This window comes from Leptonychotes weddellii, chromosome X (genome assembly GCF_054177405.1).
Source record: "Leptonychotes weddellii isolate Sample4059 chromosome X, ASM5417740v2, whole genome shotgun sequence".
Lineage (NCBI taxonomy): Eukaryota > Metazoa > Chordata > Mammalia > Carnivora > Phocidae > Leptonychotes > Leptonychotes weddellii.
The window spans coordinates 103,099,776-103,119,460 of record NC_138385.1 but is presented as its reverse complement, the minus strand read 5'-3'; the positions used below and the strand labels follow the sequence as shown (position 1 = coordinate 103,119,460).

Here is a 19,685-nt window from a genome sequence, read left to right as displayed (position 1 = left end):
GTCTCCTGTATAGATATTCACCCTCTATGTTTCCGAATCTCCTGTATAGATATTCACCCTCTATGTTTCCAATTCTCCTGTATAGATATTCACCCTCCTTGTTCCCATGTCTCCTGTATAGATATTCACCCTCTGTTTCCAAATCTCCTGTATAGATATTCACCCTCTATGTTTCCATTTCTCCTGTATAGATATTCACCCTCTATGTTTCCATTTCTCCTGTATAGATATTCACCCTCCACGTTCCCATGTCTCCCGTATAGATATTCGCCCTCCACGTTCCCATGTCTCCTGTATAGATATTCACCCTCTGTGTTTCCATTTCTCCTGTATAGATATTCACCCTCTATGTTTCCATGTCTCCCGTACAGATATTCACCCTCTATGTTTCCATGTTTCCTTTATATACATATATAAGAAAGACTTTTTAGCAAGAATCAGTCACGATCATGCAGGCTGAGAAATCCCACGATCTGCCCCCTGCAAACTGAAGACCCAGGAGAGGAGTGGTATAATTCAGCACCAGTGTGGAGGCCTGAGAACCAGGGGAGCCAATGGTATGAGCTACAGTCTGAGGGCAGGTCCCAGCTCTACCGGTCCGACAAAAATGGGCAAATTCTCCTGTTCTCCACTCTTTTGTTCTATTCAGACCATCAACAGATTGAGTGAGGCCCACCCACATTGGAAAGGGTTATCAGCTTTACTCAGTGTGCTGTGTCAAAAGCTAATCTCATCAGGCAACGCTCTCACAGATGCATCCAGAAATAATGTTCAGCCAAATATCTGGCTACTCCGTGATCCAGTTAACTTGACAAGTACATTTAACCAGCACACCCATGCATATACATTTCCACCTGGCCACCAATATGGCCATGCACTTTCCTGGTTTCATTCCTCCTTTTTCCTTTCCTTCTTCTCTCACATCCCCAGATTTCTTTGCAACTAAGACTATCAAAAGAACCAATCTATACAACAAGATGTAAAAAAAATATAATCAAAAACAAAAAGACATTTAAGAAGTACTGGTTTGATTCTTCAGCTCATTAAGTTTACGAAAAGGGTCAGACTCGGCAGGTTTCCCTCAGCTCTTCCCCCTTTGCTCTTTTGCCCCTTCTTTACTACTTGGAATGCAGATGTGATGCCTGGAAGTCCAGCAGCCATCATGTGACCATAAGGCCCAAATCCCCGTGATACAGAAGGCAGAGCAGGAAGATGGACAAAGCTTTGGCTACTGATACAATTTGGGGGCTGCCAAACCAACCCTGCAAATACATAACTTCGTTCCCTAATGCAACTGGCATTTTCATTTGATTTTGACAGCTTTTACTCAGAAGTTTATCTACTTGGAAGAAAATGTAATATTTGATTTTGCTTCAATGCTTAGCATTCATAATATCCAGTGCTTTCATTTGATGCTCACTGAAAAAATTTGTCAAACAATGTTGCAATTAATAAAAGTATTATTTCTATGTCTGTATAGAGTTTTGTCAGTAAAATAAAGACAAAGTATTCAGGATCCACAAAACTTTTTTTTAACATTTTGTTCTTTTTATGTTTATGGAAAACGTGCATTAAAATACCTTAAAAACATGCAGGGGGGCAATGAAAAATGCCAGAGTTTTTTTCCTTCCTTTTCTTCTTATTTATTTTTTTAAAGATTTTATTTATTTATTCAAGAGAGGAGAGAGAGAGAGAAAGAGAGAGCACAAACAGGGGAGGGGTAGAGGGAGAAGCAGGCTCACGGAGCAAGGAGCCTGATGCGGGGCTCGATCCCAGAACCCTGGGATCATGACCTGAGCCGAAGGCAGATGCTTAACCGACTGAGCCACCCAGGCGCCCCTTGACTTTGATTTAAATTAAAAACTTCCTACATCTTGCAAACATATTAGCAGGTTTGAAAACATCAAGTTAGTAAACAAATAGCCACCCAAAACAAAAACAAAATAAAAAACCCAATGGAAATCATTGAAAAAAACTTCTCTAAAAATAAAGTAGGGATGGTGTACAGTGAAAGAAGCCTGTGGATTTCCGACTTGTAATCTGTATTCATTCGAAATTGTTGCTTCAGACTTCAGTGTGTAATGCCTTTGTAATCATTATGTAAGGGGGTGGTTCAATGTGAAATACTACAAAATAGAACTTGACCTGGCTCCTAAAGGATGGTGTTAGGTTTGTGTGTTTACACCATCACCTGATTCTTGGTTTTGTGACCAGTGGATGTATTGCCCAAATCACACCGAGCAAGGAGAGGCCCTGGACAACAGGGTGGCGATGGGTAGTTAGGCCGCCCTGGGGGAAAAGAGGCAGAAGCCACGCGGAAATCCTGCCACGTGGGTCAGCACGTGCATTCAGAAGGAACTGTCGCTAAAGATAACAACCCCAGCCCTCTGGCTGACATTGGAGTCATGCATCTCTAAGCAGCATCAGATCTAAACCTTCCCCCCCGTAACATTTTCTTGCTTTTTAATGAACCTTAAAAAAAAGACATGAACTGTGGAGGATGCCAGAGATACCAGCCCTTATCACTCTGCTCTTGACTCGCCTTTGAGTAGCCAAGATCCCTCCCACAGCTCTTTGCAGGCAGGCAGTCCTTAAATGCATATTGAATCAGGACATCTCAACAGCTCAGATCAAATGGTACTAGAAATACTGTGACCCCCTCATCTGCAGTAAAAGCGACGAGCCCCCAGTGACATTGACATTCGTGAACCAGTGTCACACACATCAATTCTGATTTCCTCCAAGTCCATGGACATTCAGGGTCCTACTGCGTGGAAGCTGAGATGCATCGCAGCTGGGGGTGCAAACCTTCTTTTATCTCGAGCTTTTCTTTGAAATGCTGAAACGTACATGACCAATGCTATCCTGACCTTCAGAAAGTCTCCTTCCTCTGCACCCTATCCTGCCAGTGGAAGTAGAAAATCCTGAGGCAAGGATACATCTCTCATTGAAATTCAGAAGCCAAGAGATGCTTCTCCTGAATTCTCTTGCATTGCTACCCATTTGGTTCTCACTTGGTGCCTTCATTAATTCTGCCGCACAGAATTACAAGAGAAGAACTTTTAAATCCAAATGAAAATTTACAAGAAAGGGCTCATAAAAAGGGAGCCTTCTTTCTGCATCTGTTGAATCTGAAACATCTTCAGCTTAAACTCATCTCCATACCAACTCTGGGCTTTTCAGTGGGTGTCCCAGTGGTCTTGTCCTACACACATCTCAGCCATTTGTTCCTCTGGCCATACCCTTTATTTTGCAAATATGAATGGTGCCTCTTCTTTACAAATGTCAGCTAGCCCACCCTAGACCACTTCCTCCTATTTTTTCTACAGTCTACGTCTCACCCAAAGCTTACAATTATGCTATCCAAACAGAACCTTCCCTCCATTAATCCTACCATTTTTCATGATTCCTCACAGCCTTCTTGAATTCATTTCCCCCCTTGTCTTATACTCTAATTTTGTGGTCAAACATTATAATGTCATTTACACGTGCCCTAAATTCTCTCGCCTCCTCCTCCTCACTCCCTTGAGCTCCTCTGTCGAAACAGATACTTAAATCCCACTATTCACCTACGCCACGTTTGAACATACCCCAGCTGGACGTGGCTTGCCAAAACGCATCCAGATCATGCTGGATGCTTCACTTCAGTGGAGATCGGAAATCCACAGGGAAGTCTTGCCATGCAGGCGGGTAAGCATATTATATTTCTCTACACCTTTGTCATTTACCGCCCTCCTCATGACTCTTCCTGGCTTCTTGAATTTCCATGTCCACCCCCACCTGCACTCTGAGTTCACAATATTGCTTCCTACTTGGCTGAGGCAAGTGGAAAGATTAGCAAGAGGATGCGAACACATTCCCAGCGCTTCTCCTGCCTCTGCTCCCGCAAAGTGCCCTCTCCCTCCTGTGGAATCCCATTGTCTCTACTGGACCCATTCCCCGTTCTCATCAGCAAACAAACGGGCTATCATTTCTCTCATCTTAAACAGAATGAACAGACCCTCCGTTGAGCTTCCTTCCACCTCATGCAACCATCACAATGTTCTGTGTTCCTAATCACACGGTTCCTGGAAAGAATGGCCTATAATCATGTTTCCAGCTTCTTTTCTACTATTTTGCCCTGGATCCTCCCCGGTCACTCCATCACCACCACCACCAGTCAAAATGACCAGTGATCTCCATGCTGTCAAGCCAATGATTATTTCTCACGCCTCCTGTTAGAAGGTGGAGGAGGGTCAATATAGCATCCTCCAGACTGAAAAGGCACATAAAGGCTGGAAAATGAAGCAAGTCACTCAGTACTGTTTACACAGAGTTTTATCCAGGGCAACGTACTGTTGGAATGAAAAGTGTTTAAAATGGGGCCATCTGTGTGCTAGAGGCTTTGTACTCGTTATCTAAAGTGGCACCATCTGGGGGCGCCTGGGTGGCTCCTTCGGTTAAGCGTCTGCCTTCGGCTCAGGTCATGATCTCGGGGTCCTGGGATAGAGCCCTGCTTTTGGGCTCCCTGCTCAGTGGGGAGTCTGCTTCCTCCTCTCCCTCTGTGATCTCTCTCATTCTCACTCTCTCAAATAAATAAAAATCTTTTTTAAAAAATGGCAGCAATGTCCACAATAGCCAAATAATAGAAGGAGCCCAGATGTCCATTCATGGATGGAAAAAGAAGATGTGGTATATATATACAATGGAATACTACTCAGCCATCAAAAAAAAAAAAAAAAAAAGAAATCTTGCCATTTGCAACGACATGGATGGAACTAGAGGGTGTTATGCTAAGTGAAATAAGTCAATCAGAGAAAGACAATTATCATATGATCTCGCTGATATGTGGAATTTAAGAAACAAAACAGAGGATCATAGCAGAAGAGAGGAAAAAAATGAAACAAGATGAAACCAGACAGGGAGACAAACCATAAGACACTCTTAACTCTAGGAAACAAACCGAGTGTTGCTGGAGGGGAGGGGGGTGGAGGGAGGGGGTAACTGAGTGATGGGCATTAAGGAGGGCACGTGATGTAATGAGCACTGGGTGTTATATAAGACTGATGAATCACTGACATCTACCTCTGAAACCAATAATACATTGTATGTTAATTGAATTTAAATAAAAATTAAAAAAAAGAACTGAGCCCCATTCTACTGTGAGTTTTCTTTTCCCCTAGTGACCTCTACTAGTGACCTGAAGTGGGGCCCTTCTGTGGGCCCCTTTGGGGAAGATCAGAACAGGTCTTCCTGCACTCAGGTTGGGGATTCATGAACAGGCATGGCTGCCGGAGCACATAGCCCCAAGGGAGGTCACTGCATGGGCGTGAATGAGATAGAGGGGCCAAAGATGGGGTCCGTGTAGTCAGGACTCCGACACCTCCTCTAACTTGACCTCCCAAAGGCACTGGACATTGTTGAGTGCACTTCCTCCTTCAAAGAGTTTTCTGTTCTCTCCCTATTTGCCTCCTGGATTTCTGGGTGGTCCTTCTCGTCTGCTTTCTTGGTTCCCCCTGTCCTTCTTTCCTCCTATCGCTCTTGGCAAGAACGCCCAGCACTCAATCCTTGTGCTTCCTCTCTCTCTCTCTGTCTACACTTACTCCTAAGTGAGTCATTGAGCCTCATGGTTTTAAATACCACCTGGACACTGATGACTCCCAAATTTGTAGACCCTTCCCCTGAATTCCAGAAATATATGATCACCCCTGTATGACATCTTCACTTAGATATCTGATAGCTAAGACAATGCACATCCCAAACCAAGATCTTGTTCTCACCCTCAAATCAGCCACGCCCTCAGCCTTCTGCTGATTTCCACACTGTGCGTGTCTTATAGTTGCTCAGCCACAAATGTGCCTGTTACCCTCAGTTGCCAGCTATCTCCTTCAGCCCTCATCGGGCCTGCTAAGAAATCCACCAAGATACATCCAGAATCACATGACTTCTCACCAATGCCCTGGTACCATCATCTGGTCTCTCTGATGCCCCCTTTGTGTGAACTGCCCCCACCATCCCATCGGCCTACTAAAATGTTAGGACACATCATCAACCATCTCAGCAAACAGCTTCCACATCACCTCACTCCACATCTACTCAAGCTCACAGGCTTTACGGTGACTCTTCACACCGTGGACTGTCTCGTCCCTCATGACTTCCTGGATGTGTATTCGGCCACCCACACACTCTCTTTTGTGCTTCAACTTCCTTTCCCCTTTGTTTGGCCCCCAAACTCGTTCCCTCTCCATACAGCCCTTCCACCTGCTCCCAGCCCAGCAACCTTGTGACTGCTTTCATTTCCTTCAGGCACCTGCAAATTCCGCATCGCAGGAATTCCTCCCCAGAGCGCTGTCCCACATTTCAACCACAGCCTTGATGCTTAATAGTCCCTGTTTCTTTGTGCTCTTAGAAATGTCATCTCCATCCAACATACTGCATATTTTATGTACTTATCATCATATCTATGACCTGTCTCCCACATTAGCACATAAGTCTCACGATGGCATGGATTTCTATCTGTTTCGTTGACGACTGCAATCCCCATGCCAAGGAATTGTGTGATAACCAATTGTTGAGTGCATGCTGACTACCAGTAGAAAGAGCTGAAAGACTTGAGGGCAGTTGCATAAGAAGAACAAAACTAGAGTTTCCAGGGACCACTGTCTGAATTATTGTCTTTTTGGAGCTACTTGCATTTTTCTTCAAAAAAAAAAAAAAAGTACAATGTCAATACAAACTATAGCTATTAAACGTATTCTAACAGATTTGTTTTTCTTGTAAGCATTTGGGCATTATAAGCATTTGCTGCAGGGATAGGGATTTGGTTATGTACTTCTTAGGTGGTCAGAATGTTCCAAGGAAGGAGGAGTTATGATATGTTGGTGCTTGAGACCAGTTGGCAAATATTATGATGCCCAAGTACATATGATGCACAACATGTCTTGAAAAAACAAAATGAATAAACAAACAAAGAAAAAGCTCTCTTCTACCTTCTATTTTAATTTTCTTTATATTCTGCTTTTAAGGGACACATTTCTGCCTGTGATTACAATTAAAAGGTATTTTTTTTTAATAAAGAGAAATCGAATCACTCCTTCAGATCCAATATCTAAACAGTGTGACCCAAACATTTAGTTGTAAATATGCTGGTAACCAGGTGATTCATTTTTCTTATCTTTCTGAACTCTGGATTTTTTTCTCTTTCCCTCCTATGTTGATCTGCCACAAGCCAAGGATTACAGTTCTGCATTTGTGCTTGTCCTCTTCAAACCCTATTTAAGCAACAGATAAATTGTGGTGCCCCATTCAGCCATGTGTGCATGAACAAGTGGGGTGACAGGGTTTGATCTGTGATCCAGGGATACAGGTGACAGGGAGCAAGGATGCAGAAGCCAGACCAGTGGATTCCCACACTTGGAAGTTTCTGGGTAGACTCTGTCCTGGTACACCATGCTCTTTACCAAGACGACGTTATGTTTTATGAAGGAGGAAATGCTCTTTGGAGAGCCTGGGCAGACAAATCCTTCAAACAAATTCTGCACCTGGGTCTGCCTCTCAGCCTTCCGCTAACAGACAGGAGTGCGCTATGGAATTAGTGTCTAAAAATATAACTGAATAAACACACAATAGAAAACACAAAGGAAGCAAGAATTATGGGCACACTCAAATGGGAAAAGCAAAACTTAAATTACAGGTCTGAAAAGCAAGATCTTTTCTTGGAAGACTCTGTTCTCCTTTAAAAAAAAAAAAGGACTCTAATTCCAAGAAAACAGAATGTAACACAAAGCCTTTGAAAGGGAACAAGGAGGCAGCTCAGCACTAATTTAGTTTAATTAATGCCATCCTGTTCTTTAGTCTACAAACAATTATTGCAAATGCAAGATAGCTGTATCTGCCCTTCCTTAACCGCTCTCTATATTTTTACAAAACCATTTTATCACCCATTTGTTGCTACCAAGAATGGAACTCGGAATTATTCCAACAGCATTTCTGTGGTTTGTAGAGAATGACCTCATTTTACCACCAGCTCTTGAGGAGGTAGGAAAGTCTGTCTGTTGGCTTGGTTGTCTGGGGCAGGTTGTAATAAAATCTCACCAACATCACTAAAATCGTTCTATTTCTTTTAGTAACTGGTACCACGTTGGGTTTGTTTCTTCCCCCCCCACAAAAGGTCTTAGCAACAATCGCCAATGAATATTAGGAAAATGATTCTTTATAGTGCCTCTAAGTCTGAAAGTAACTAAAAATTACTCTACTGTGGTCAGTAGGATGATACAACTAGCAAGAGCTACCCTATCTTTTTATGAGGTGGTGAGTAAATGACATTGAGGACGCTGGGAAGTCATTTTCTCTCCTTTAAGAAAAAGAATGCCCCCGTGTTCCTTCTCAAATAAGGCTCCCATTGTGAGGGCTGACACTTGTACCTGGGACCATGAGTTTGTCCCCGTGCTTAGAATCCTATGGGACCGCTGAGCTAATTCAGATCAACTCTGTTCATCTCATTTTCTGGATATCCCTGGGCTGGAACCGTCCTTCTCAATCTTTCCAACTTAGGTGCCATGAGTCTAGCATGCAGCGATTCTTGGGATGTGTAATAATGACTTGTAAATTCTCTTCAATATCTTACGCTTATTTTTGTACATTCAATTAAATTTGTCACTCCATCCTATAAGAATATGCCAATATTGGGTGCAATATAAAATGAAAACTATAAATTACCAAAAACGGGCACATCCAAAAAGATGCGTTAAAAATTAGTTCCCACTTAGTCAAATTGATACCTCCCCAGAAATGTGCTATAAATTACTTGCCACGTCCCATATTTTGACACCTCAAAGAACTGAACAATATTTATCCTATAACTTTGTAAACTCCAGATCACTGTTTCATACTCTAGGGATATGGGGATCCCAGTTTGAAAAGCATGGTCTTAGAGAAACATTATCATTATTTAAATATTTCTTCCTGACCGCTGGTATCAATCATGTACTTGATCAGAAACTGGAGGCCCATATATTGCACAGGAATTACTTTGTACTAAGGTTGCCATACTTAACAAATAAGAACAAATAAGGGATACTTAGTTAAATTTGAATGTCAGATAAGCAACAGATTTTTTTTCAGTGTATGTTCCATCCATACTGATGTGAAATTCAAATATAAATGGGTGCCTTGTATTTTATCTAGCAACCCTGTTTTATACTGGTGTACAAAAAAAAAAAAATCACACTTTGCCAAAATGCACTGCTCCTTTGGCTCTTCCTGTCCTACGCCCTATACCAACCTTCCTTTCTATGATGTCTCTATATATCCTTTCATATGATGGAGCTGTGTGGTCCAGAATGCCTTGGTTACTGACCATTTCCTTCTACCCCAGGCCGATGTTAGAAACAGAACTTTGCCATTTTCCAGGGGTGTACAGAGGAGTTAATGAAGGTGGTGCAAGGGGTACAGGGAGAAGAAACTTCCAGGTCTTCCACAGGACAAAGATGACCACAGGACACTTGTGCCTCTAAATGAGACAGAGGCTAGGAGGATGGGTCCACTTCACCACTGGGAGATTTCCTTTGGGGCAAGGTCTCAGCTTGGGGCAAGGTCTGAGCTCTACACCTTGCTTTTCTGTCTTTTTCCTCCTGGAACTTCAGTGTGATGCTCGGCTCCAGTGCCCTCTTGTGACCTGAAGGATGGGAGCCTCGTTCTAAACTCAATGGTAGCTCCCCAAATGCACTTGCATAAAGTCACAACATGTGGATTGGTTCAGTCTCTCCTTCTGCCAGGGCTAGATGTTCTAATGCCTGCAGAGGGACTGCAATGACTCTGAGGTTTCTGATGGATGGTGGTCTTGTCCAAAGAGTAACAGAGTTTCCGACTTCATTAATGTAGTTTCGACATGTTCAGCTTGAAAACACAAAGAGGCAGTTGGATAAACAGATCCGGAGATCAGGAGATAGTGTAATGAGTGTAAAGGTTACAAGCACAAAGAGATTGGATTAAATCCTATCTCTGCTACACCCTAGATGTTGACCTTGGGCAAGTTCCATAATCTTTATATGCCTTGGTTTTCTCATCTGTTGAAGGTCAATAAGAATATTAAGACCTACCTCCTAGAGATACTATGAGGATTAGGTATGTTGAGTGTCTGGTGTGAACACCTTGTAAGTGTTCCATCTTGTTACTCTCATCAACAGGTGCTTCTCCATGAAGCTGCCGGATTGAGTACGGTAGCTTGGCGAGACATTTCCAGAGGAAGAGCAAGAAGGGGCTCAGGACAAAGACCTGCTCATCTATAACACATAATCATCTGGCAGAGGAGGATGAGCCTGCAAAAGGTTACAGGGAAAGTAAGGAACAATGAAAGAGGATAGTGATACGCCATGGGGAAGTGGCCAAGAGGCCATGTTGGCAAGAAGTCCATAAAAACAAAGCTTTAAAAAAAAACAGGTGTGTTGTGATCAATGACACAGAATTTTTGGAGCCCTTGTGACAACTGTTTGAGGGGTAGGGATGAAAGGGCCAGAAGCCAAGCTGAAATTGGCCCAGGAGGGAATGGGAGTTAGCGTATGGAGACAGCAAGCGTGGACCAGTACCCTGAGAAGCTTGCTCCTGAAAGGAGGAGAGAGAAAAACTAAGGACATCAACGTTTGAGCTCGTGTTCTATTTAAGAGCAAAAATGTCTAACGTAAAGGAAATAATTAGGTAGATTTGTTCTACACCACAGGATGGAAGTGTATAGAGCCGATAAAGTAATGGCTTTTGCTATTTCTATTTCTGTTCGTAATTGCGACTGAGCAAGTCAGTGTAAATCAGAAAATTTAAGAGGCAGCAAGAAGCTCTGCTGGAGGCAAAGGATTTCGTGGACCTCTGGTGCAGTGGACAGGACCCAGGCTATACCCCGAAGACTCACTCCAAGATAAACAAGATAAATCATTTTCCTCCACAGTTCTCTCCTACCCTTCCTGGAGCCTCCGTGTGGCGAGTAGGTCAACAATCTCTCTTGCTCCATCAAAAAACATCTTTAATGTTTAAAATGCTAGCTTCAAGATATTCAACTCTTAAGCAGGTTCATGCCCCAAAGCTTTTAAATTAGTAAAAATTAGCTCATCACTTATCTCTGTGAACACCTTATGCAAGCAGCCTCTTCTTTAATTAAATATATGTCTATACATAAATGTATGTGTGTGCATGTGTTTATGGGCACGCCATACACAAGAACTGCTTAAAGCAAACTTCCAAAACCAAGCCTCTCTTCGTTCCTCGGCCCGGCAACTGCTTATTAGCTCAGTTTGGCAGTCACAGAGTGGAGCCTTCCAGGCAGGACGATGACTTCATCTCGGACAGGTCAAGGCATGCTTACCTGGGCTCCCTCATCCCTTGCAATCCAGCGGCTGATGGATGATGGACGGCACTTGCCAGGAGGACCTTTCCCCTGTGATTACACACGGGACACATGTGTTTCTGCAGTTCTTAATTGTGCAGGGTGACAGGCACAGATTTTTCTCTTTTCTGCCACCTTCCTGGAAATGTGTATCTCATCCGTTGTCCTTGGTAACCCCCCCTGCTTTCATCCTTGCAGAGTTAAGCACTTGTTCCCAGGGAAGGATTAAAGCACAGATCAAACCTTATAAAGCAGAGCAAGCTACCGTTTCAGGTCAAGGTTCACACGAATTATGTCAATTTAAGAACCACCTTCACAAAGCCAACTTTTTTTTTTTTTTTTTGCAATACCAATCCCGCCAAAACTAAAAAGTGCAAAGGTGAACAGGAAACCTTTATGCAAATGTCACATTTTACTTTCAAATTCCTAAGCACAATTATCCATTATGTCCCAGAAAATTGGTAATAACTAAAAAAAAAGCAGATAATGGGTAAGTACTGTGGCAGCGCAATTATAATGTATGCTTAAAATTATCTTTTTGAAAACTTGTTCTCAGCTCTTTGGCTCTTTTGATTTATGTGAACCGTGACTTTTTATCTCTAGGTTCCATCCCTCATTTTAAGAGATCTGGTGAAATCTTTTACACTTAAGAAAATGGGGGTAATCCAATTTCTTTTCTCCCAAGATGAGAGATTTTTTAAAAATTCATCATTAATTTATTATGCTGTTGAACTTTAAGAAAACTTCTGCTTCTCTATGTCCAGATGTGTGATATACAAAATATGGCTATTTCATATCACTAACTAGTGCATAGTAAAATATAATTTAAGGGAAAGGTTTTCAATAACCTGTTTTGTAGAAGGAACTCTGCACCTGGGAGTCATAAATTGGGCAGATTTTTAAAAATCCTTCAGCAGTTGCAAATGACTGAAAATTGCAAGATAAAGCAATTATTTTGAGAAATTTTTTTTTTTTTTTTTAGCCTCCATGGACTCAAATCTATTAAAAAATTGTCTTCTTAAAGTGTTATTATGAGTCTGTCCTTTTAAAGTTTGGTAGTGAGAACAAAATGTGCCTAATTTGTGTTTATTCTTTATTCTATCTGGATTGAACATGATTTATCATGGATGTAGCTGCAGAGGATTTTATTGCCTTTCTTCCTTAGGAAATTTTGAAGTGGTAAGAATTCCCAAAGGAGACTTTTTCTCCCCCCCAAGACTCATGGCTTCTTTGATGTGCCTTTAGTTGTGGAGTCTGTTCTGTCAGTCTTCAGATCGACTCCTGGGGTATTTAGGATGATTTGATAGTTACTTAGTAGTGTTCATGGGACGAAAGGAGTCTAGGGTCCTACTCAGCCGCCATCTTCCTTCTGTGGCTGAGGCAAGATAGATTTTTATCCTTACTGACAGTCTTGCCAAAGTGTGGGGGGAGATGTGTGTTACTGGGAGAGTCTTCCTTAAAGATGTCATAGAATCCACAGCATTAGAGAAAATAACCTTATATTATAATATGAATTTCCTGACACTTGAAGATATATTTATTGTTACCACTTAGAGGTGTTATTCCATGAAAAGAGCTCAAGAATTCTAGATAGCTGTTATAGAAGGAGTCACATGACGATCTTTTCAAAACACAAAGATTTGCATACCATTATTTCTACATTTGGTATCATTGACATTGGATTAGCTCTTCTTCTGCATGGTTGTATTCATTGAAATCAAGGGATAAAAGCCATTCTGGATAATGTGAGAACACTGAGCTGGAATCTTGGACCTCTAACCTCTCCTTCCCTTGCAGATAAGAGGCTCAGGCTTGACTTATGGTTTATAGTGGGGGCTGACACATTATGGCGCATGGGCCAAATCTGGCCTTCTGCCTGGCTTTGTAAATAAAGTTTTATTTGCACACGGCCACACCCATTGGCTTCTATATAGTCTATGGCTGTTTTCATGCTACAAGGACAGAGTTATTATGGCAATTATAGGTGTTGGTGAGAATTATGTAGGTCAGGCCAAAGTGTCATATTTATAACTGAATTACAGGCAACAAGGAAGAAATTGTTTATCAGCCAAAAGCTGGGGACACCACAGGACCAAGTTTCCTAAAGCCTTAAAATTGCAAACTCTCTTTTATACAATCTAAGACGCATCAAAGAATTATCTTGTGGGTAGTGGGGGCTGGAAGACGCGGTCTGCTACTCATAATTGAGCAAACTTGAAGAAGTCTATTTGAAATGATCAATCACTGTGTTAATTTTTTTTCTCTAGTGTCTGATATTCAGTGTCCTATCACAAGGGAACAGTCTCCTCTTTGGTTGTTGAAAGTGTTCTTATAAAGAAAGCATCCCTCCCTCAATTTCTCCTTCCACAAAGTGGGGTGGCAAGAGGTCCCACTCTTTTGGGTTCTTTCTCTCCTGCTTGGCTGCCCTGGTAAAGAAAGCCTATTTGTCACTGTTGCCTATGCCCACTCGACCCCAAGCTGTCCGTACCAGCCCCCAGGGAAGAAGCTCTTGGCCTGACTATCCTAGACTGTGGGGCCAATTCTCCTTTGCATGGAAGAAAGTCTTTCTTTTCCATGAGGGGGAACTATCCAAGTCTAAGTGTGGGATTGAAGGGAAGAAAGCCCATGCAAGTTGCTTTAGTCCCTACTCAAGGTCTCCCGTAGGCTGAGCTAAAGCATGGCATGCACTACTTTGGTGTGGTCTGCTAGGATTCCCTGTTGGGGTTTGGGGTGAATGATAATACAGAATCCTCACATTCCAGACACTGTGTTCTATGCTTATATTTTGTGGGGGGAGAAATTGAGGATATAGTTCAGCATCCATGCATATTCAGGGGAGGAAAAAGTTTTCCTCTACCCTCTTATGATATAGTAATGAGGCCTGTGAATTAAACTGATAAGACACAGATTAACAAGAGAAAGGGTTTATTTGTGCATATGGAGTCCTTCATACAAAAGAAGAGCCTACAGAAGGAGTTAGACTAAGGAGCTTATATGCCATTTTAACAAAGGACAATGAATTGTATATAAGTGACAAGTAAAGGCAAAGGGGTTTGGGCATCTACGGGTAGTAAATTGTGGGAGGGTAAATATATGGGGAGAAACTAATGGAAGATAAGGATTATTTTAGTAAGTTTTGTTTGTTGATCTGTCTCCAGTGATAAGGCTGTTCTCCTCCTGGTACGGGGGAGGGGGAGGGAAATACCTTCATGAGGGCAAATGTATGCCGTGCTTTGGGGCAGATAGTGGGATGGCACAGCGCTCTTTCTGCATTTGCTACTTCTTCATTGTCTTCAGCTCAAAATAACCTTATGCCAAAGTGGCATATTTTGGGATGGCATCTTCTTATCCACCCCCGCCAGATATCCTAAGGATGAATAGTGCTCCCTAAAAATTGATGTCTACCCAGAATCTCAGAATGTGACCTTATTTGGAAGAAAGGTCTTCGCAGATGTAATTAGTTAGGGATCTGGAGATGAAATCATCCTGAATTTAGGGTGGGCCCTAAATCCTTATAAGAAGAGAGGACACAGAGAGACACACAGGGCAGAAGGCCATATGGAGAGGGTGGCAGAGAAGGGAGTGATGCTTTCATGGGCCAATGAGCCAAGCATGGTGCCACTAGAAGCTAGAAGAGGCAAGTAAGGAGGGTTTGTTAGGGTTTCCAGAGGGAACATGTCCCTGCTGACACCTTGGCTTTGGGACTTTTGGCTTCCTGACCTAGGAGAGAATTAATTTCTGTCATCGTAAGCCACCAGTTTGTAGGACTTTGCTCTAGCAGCCAAAGAAAACTACAGCTGACCTATAAACAGCACACGTTTGAACGTCACGGGTCCACTTCTTGTGTTTTTTCAAAAAATACGGTACAGTTCTGTATATCTATTTTCTCTTCCTCATGATTTTCTTTTTTTCCCTTCCTTATGATTTTCTTAGTCACATTTTTTTTATTATTGTACGAATATAGTATATAACACATATACAAAATATGTTAATTGACTGTTTATGTGGTCGGTAAGGCTTCTGGTCAATAGTAGGCTATTAGTAGTTAAGTTTTTCGGGAGTCAAAGTTATATGTGGATTTTCAACTGTGTGTGGTGGGGGTTGGCTCCCTGAACCCCCACATTATTCAAGGTTTGAGTGTAATACACATAAACAAACACCTCATCAACACTGTTCAGTTATTACATGCTCACATTTATGTCTGTGTACCGAAAAGTCCCAACAAGGTGCCATACTATCTACTATTATGCACTATTTATTGAATAATTGAACTCTTAACATATACCGGACGCTACGTGTGGCTTTTTACTGCACGTACATTTCAAGGCTTTCATATATCTATTTCCAAATTGTGCTACCACCTACACATCTCCAGAGTCTTAATCACTAGCACTTCTAAAATATTTAATAGAATAATAGAACATTTCTTCTTTTGTCAATTATCATTTCAGCAATTACTTTAATATCTAAAATATTTTAAAGGTTTCTTTCATCTCAGCAGAAAGTCCTTCTACCCAGGGAGCTGTGACTCAAAGATGTATTTCAGCCTTAGGCAAAACCGTTTCATTCATTTATTATCCCCGATTTTTGTTATTTGGGATTCGTTGTTGTGGTTCACAGACTTGGGACTGAATGAAAATTTTAGGCAAAGACTTTTTCTAGTGTAAGGAGCTGAGAAAGCAGTCAACATTCACCCTAAATACTACGCATTCAGAGAGACAGGTGGGGAATAAAACCTTGGCATTCTGGAAAACCATGTTTTTATTAGTGCCAGAAATATTCAGTGGGTACTTGTGATCTCCACTCACAAGATCTAAGACTCAAATGTAAGATGTTGGCATTTCACCAATAAAGATAAAGTGCCTTTCCACAGGAGTCTTAAGTTCTCTTAAATGGTACCACATTTTCAACACTTCACAAAGCATCAAACACACTGACACTTGAGGCAAACATGAATACTTTATTCTCCCTCAATAAAACAGTTAAACACATCCATTCTCAGCCATGCAAGGTTTTATGATCTAAGGCCATGGTTGCACAACTCAAAAGGAACACAGGTGAGAAAAAGAAGAAGAAGAAGAAAGAAAAAAGTTCAAAGCTACCGGTATTATCCAGAAAGTTTTACTTCGCTCCGTTGATTATATTGATTTAACAGAGACATAGAACCTCCCACATCTTGGACAGAGTGGCCACAGAGAATTCTGGATTTTGATCCTCCAACACGTGTGATCCTTTCACAGTGATCCTTCTTTGAGTCTTCTGAAACCCATCTCCATTGTTTTTTTACCACCATGGACTATTGCCCCATGCTACCTTCTTGCCTTCCTAGGCATGTGGAATTAGGTGCTACCTCCTTGCCTTCCTAGGTATGTGGAATTAGGTGCTACCTCCTTGCCTTCCTAGGTACGTGGAATTAGGCGACCTGAAGAGTCTTGGGAAAGTAGCTCTCATCCACAGAATTGTCACTGCCTCTAGAATTAAGAAGAGATTTTGCACACAGTGCCCACTCAAACGTGAGACACGCTCTGTTGAAAGGGAAAAAGCAGATGGCAATGCTTACCTTCTGGGTCTAGGTCAGAAAGGGGGCTTCTGTTCGTCACAGGAGAAATATGGCCCTGGCACATACATCTCTGTCTGTATGCAGCTGGTCATCTCCTCTGTGCACACAAAGTGATGGATTGTGGGGGTACTTCTGGGACTTCCCAAGAGCTGTTTGGATGTGTCCAAGACTGAGATGCACATGGGTGTGCAGATGTTTCCAAGGGCTTCAATGTCCAAGGGCATGTAAGTGTGATTATCACAGTGTAACCCCATCTGAATGCACTGAAAACAAGGATATCAAAGATGTACACAGAGCAGAATATTTGGGGTGATTCCATATTATTTGAAAAATACACTGTATGTGCTGATACTACATTGCATGTACTTACTAAAAAGTCTGGTAGAACATAGACCCAAGGGGTCATTACCCCAGCATAGTGGAAATTTGGAGGAATAACTTGCAAGAAAGCTGGGAATGAGGAGACAGGGTTTTCCAATTTACATTTACACTTTTATATTTTTTCCATTTTTTGGGGGGTCTTTATAAACAAATATTTTAGTATTTTTCTTTTGGGCTTTAAAGTGGAATGTATCTGTATTTTACCTGTTTTCAAGCTATAACAACTACAAAACATTAATTAAAAAGTGGGGAAAAAAGATGGAGGGAGGAAATCTGAATGGTCAAAAAAACAAAAAACAAAAAACAAAAACACAAGAAAACCAGAGAAAACCGTATTAACAAAGATGACAATTAAAAAAATTAAAATCTATGATGATTCATTGACAAGTTAAGTGCCCAATAATGTCAGATAGATGGGACAAAATGTGCAATATTCACAAATATAAGTCATGTCTGGTTAGTAACAATGATATCAAAGGATATTATGAATTTGTACAGAAAGATATGAACAATATGTAAATTTTTTTAATTCACAAAGATGTTTTATCTAAGGATCCCATGTTGTGGAGGAACATTTTCCAGGTCTCGCTATAATGAAGGCAGTATGGAAGGTTGTGCTATAAAATGTAAACATCAGTCATTCCAGTGGTAGGAGCACTGTAGATTGTCATTGCATTCTTTATGCGTATAGACACTTCCTAGGTTTAGAATGAGTATGTACTAATCTGATATTTGACAAAGAGGAGATATATTAAGAGTTGCCTATACAGTCTTGGTCTAAAGTCAGCAAACACAGATGGCACATTTAAGAGTTTGTGGCTACAGATGGGGACTGACATGTCCATGGATTGTTATCATATCTTTTTTTTTAAGATTATTTATTTATTTATTTGAGAGACAGAGTCAGAGATACTGACAGAGATAGCAAGAGAGAGCAGAAGCAGGGAGGAGAGGAAGAAGCAGGCCCCTGGCTAAGCAGGTAGCCGGACTCGAGCCTCGATCCTAGGACCCTGGGATCATGACCTGAGCCGAAGGAAGACGACTGAGCCACCCAGGCGCCCCTGTTACATTTTATCACTGAGGCTATCAATTCAAGCAGTAACCACATAAAATGCGCTTTAAAAAATATTAGGTCATTTAAATTCAATGTGAATATTGTGGACCATATATCATTCTTAATTTGACCATGACTGAAAGTTACAGAGAAATGCTGAGACATGGACAATTCTATTTGTCCTTTACACAGATCAAGCCTCTTCCCACAACATTCTCCTCTGGGCTTTCCGATGATACTAGCTTTCACATCCAGCCTTTTAAAAGGAAAAGGAACAGGAGGAAAATTGAATATCAAACATGATTCGTAGCCCTCCATACCTCCATGACTGGAGACTGCAGATAAAACAAATGAAGAGATCCCAGAAAGAGCAAAGCCCTTTCTCCCAGCACACAAACAGACTATTTTTATATTCAGGAGAGAATTCCCCTAAAAAAAAAAAAGATCCTTCGGTTCTGGCAGCTATTTGCTGGTTCTAGAAAAGGGGAGGAAAGGATCGCCTTTCTCACTCAGTGTTTGAATAAGAGTCCTTATGTTAAACTGACATCTTGGTCTTAGGGTGAAACTCCTCTGAGGCTCTCAGAAAAAAAAAGAAGCCAGGAGTTAGAAATCTGCTTTTTCAAACCCAGAGTCAGATTCTCAAGTACAAACTCTGGTCTCCTTTGCTTCCTTCTCCCTTCATTGGTGGGGGCAGCTGAGCTTTCACATTTCATATGGTAGAGCAGAGCTTCTCAAACATTAATGCGCACACAAATCCACTAGGGGTCTTGTTAAAATTATAGATTCTGATTCCATAGATCTTGGCAGGGAAGGGACCTGAGATTCTACATTTCCTACAAGCTCTCAGGTGAACCCATGCTGCCTGAACAATGCCTAAATTTGAAGGTTTTCAACAGTGCTAGAGGAAAGAATAATATTTTCTTGCCTATGAGAATTTTCCATAGTTTGCACCTTATATGGTCAACTTGTGCAGTGTTTCTGGGTATACTCATGTTTTATCCCAGAATGTAGATTGGGTAATTACAACAGAAGGAAATGTCCCTGAAATGGATCAAACAGTAAAGAAAGAGATGTTCCAGGGTGTTAGAATCTAGTTGGCCTGGGACCTGAGGGTACTGTCTACTTTCATGGAAATTGAACCAACTAGGTGGCATCATGCCCTGCTAGGAGGCAGGACAAAAACACAATTTAAGAACACAGGCACACTAACCAACTTTGTGGTAGTGATGGACGCAAGTAAAATCGGTGTTTCCTAGGTCAACCCTCTTCACTGCACAGAAGTCAAAGACTGTGACACATTAAGTCAACCCATGATGCCATGAAATAGTAGGAAGGTA

At 41.6% G+C, this 19,685-nt stretch overlaps 2 long non-coding RNA genes across 3 annotated transcripts in view; both read right to left on the bottom strand.

Moving 5' to 3' along the window:
• Nucleotides 1-19,685, bottom strand: part of LOC145717911 (uncharacterized) — a 98,926-nt gene that overhangs the window by 63,277 nt on the left and 15,964 nt on the right. The window lies entirely within an intron of this gene.
• Nucleotides 16,299-18,785, bottom strand: LOC115938736 (uncharacterized). The gene is made up of 2 exons (XR_004073770.2): nt 16,914-18,785; nt 16,299-16,824 (listed from the first exon to the last, which is right to left on the bottom strand). It is a non-coding gene; the product is annotated as an uncharacterized LOC115938736 (long non-coding RNA).